Source organism: Pteropus alecto, unplaced genomic scaffold, assembly GCF_000325575.1.
Source record: "Pteropus alecto unplaced genomic scaffold, ASM32557v1 scaffold164, whole genome shotgun sequence".
Lineage (NCBI taxonomy): Eukaryota > Metazoa > Chordata > Mammalia > Chiroptera > Pteropodidae > Pteropus > Pteropus alecto.
This window is the reverse complement of record NW_006439568.1, coordinates 2,255,847-2,258,526: the sequence shown is the minus strand read 5'-3', so window position 1 is coordinate 2,258,526 and position 2,680 is coordinate 2,255,847.

Below are 2,680 nucleotides of genomic sequence, written 5' to 3'. Positions count from 1 at the left end.
GCAAGCCAGCAAAAGCTAGGAAGAGGCAAGGAAGGATTCTCCTCTAAAGGTTTTGGAGGGAGCAAGTCCTGCTGACGTGTTGATATCAGACTTGTGAGCTCCAGGACTGTGAGAAAATAAATATATATTTTTAAGCTACTCAGTTTGTAATACTTTGTTATAGCAGCCCTAGGAAACTAATACATAAACCATTGATTTAGAATTTAGTTTTTTTCATATTAAAAAAATTGAGGTATAACACACAACGATAAAGTACATAAAGTGGATGTGCACTCATTTTAAGTGTATTGTTCAATTTTTATATGTACGTTTCAATAGTTTCTTACATATACATGGCTAACTGTCACACAGATCAATAGATAAAACACTTCTGGGACCCAAGAAGTCTTCCTTGGGCAGCTTTCCAGTCAGTATCATCTTGCCTGACCCCAAGAGTTAACTATGATTTTGACTTTTATCACTCTCTGTTAGTTTTGCTTATTTTTGAATTGCACATAAATATGTGCTCTTTTGTGTCTGGCTTCCTCTGCTCAACATAATGCCTACGAGATTCATGTTATTGTATGTTCCGGCAGTTCATGACTTTAGATTTAAGAATAATACAGTTCTCTGGTAGTACTAATAAATCAAAGAACAACAAGCGTTGGTGAGAATGTGGAGAAAAGGGAACCCTAATACACTGTTGGTAGGATTGCAAACTGGTACACCCACTGTGGAAAGCAGTCTGGAGGTTCCTCAAATAATTAAAAATGGATATATCTTTTGACCCAGCAATTACTCTTCTAGGTATTTATCCAAAGAAAACCAAAACAATAATTCATAAAGATTGATGCACTCCTATGTTCATGGCAGCACAATTTACAATAGCCAAGATATGGAAGCAACCTAAATTAAATGCCCATCAACAGACAATTAGGTAAAGAAGTTATGGCTCATATATACAATGGAATATTACTCAACCATTAAAAAAATGAACTCCCACCATTTGCAAGGACATTGATGGGCCTATAAGTTATTATACTGAGTAAAATAAGTCGGACAGAAAAAGATAAATACCATATGATTTTATTTATATGCAGAATTTAAGGAACAAAAAGAACAAACTAATAAAAACAGACTTACAAATATAGAGGTGATGGCCAGAGGGGAGGGGAGTTGGGGAGCTGGAAGAAAGGGATGAACTGTTAAAGAAGTACAAATTAGTAGTTGATGGATGGTCATGGGGATGGGGAGTACAGCTTAGGGAATGCAGTCAGCGTTAATGTAATGGCTAGATGTAGAACCAGAGGAGAGAAAGAGCAATCAGGGGGATCATTTCATAATTTACATAAATGTCTAACCAATGACCTATATACTTGAAACTAATAATAAAATAAAATTAAAAAAAAAAAGAATACAATTCTCTATGCTACTTTGGACAGAAATTAGCTCCCTCTTGGTTTTACAATATAAAGTGGCTTCCATGAATTGATTTAATTTTGTGATATAGTTTAATGGACTGGACATGATTGGAGCTGTCAGCACCAGAGTTGCAGTTACTCTGATATTTTAATAAATAATTAAATACACATATGCTTAACATCTGACACTTGGTAGAATAAAATTAGAAATTGTAAATGAATTGTGCAAGAAGAGACATGCATGTAAACTGCGTATATCACTGAAAAGGCTCATGTGGAGCTGTTGCTTAATTCTAGAAAATTTCAAAAGAAAAACAGAAACATTTGGTTCAGAGATCATAGTAAATTCTCTTTGACCCAGCAATTATACTTCAATTGGTCTCCAAGAATAACTAGATGTACAAAATTTTAGCTACAAGGATGTTGCATTTATTATTGCTGATTGGAGGGGGAGAGAGAGAGAGAGAACTGGTGATAGGAAATAATAAAAATTCTCAGTAATTTAGGAAAGTTAGTTAAATAAATTAAGGTATATTCACAAAACAAAACCAGCTTATTGGTCTTTTATCACCTGTCCTCAAATTTTGTGCATTTCCATTTAAGGTCAGCAATGAAAGATTTTGCAAGGCTCAAAAATTACCCATGTGTTTTAGAGTATTTAATGATATGAAAATGTTACTTTTGTTACTGTGTTGTTTATTGCTAACATTGTTACTAAACAATAAACAAAATAAACAAAAAGATGATCTCATTTTTATAGTAACATTGTGTAAATACAGAACAAAGACTAAGAGGCTAAATACCAAAATGTTAATTAATAGTGGTTACTTCTAAGTAGTAGGATTATGAGTGATTTAAATTTTCTTGTCTGTGCTTTTGGTTTCCCAAATTTTTGATATTGTTTTTGGAATAAGAAAATATTTCTTTAAAAAGGGATAGGAAATACCCCCGTTTTAAAGCCATGTTTACTTTGCAAAAGATAATTTAATCTGAAAGTATAACCGCTTTGGTTCATTAGAACACCCTTCTGAGATAATTTTTAACATGGCTCACCTCTATTGTACATGATTTCATACAAGCAAAGCTTAGCTTTCCTGTTTCTTGATTATATATATATTTTTCTGATTGTTTACAGAAAAATCCTACTTTGAAAAATTAAAAAGTGCAGTATATATTAAAGTCTAGTGTGCCATATGAACCACATGAGCAAAACCTATTTTTTATTTTAACATGATATAAAGAACTGAGTGGAAAGATCCACCTGCGTGACCCACCCTGCT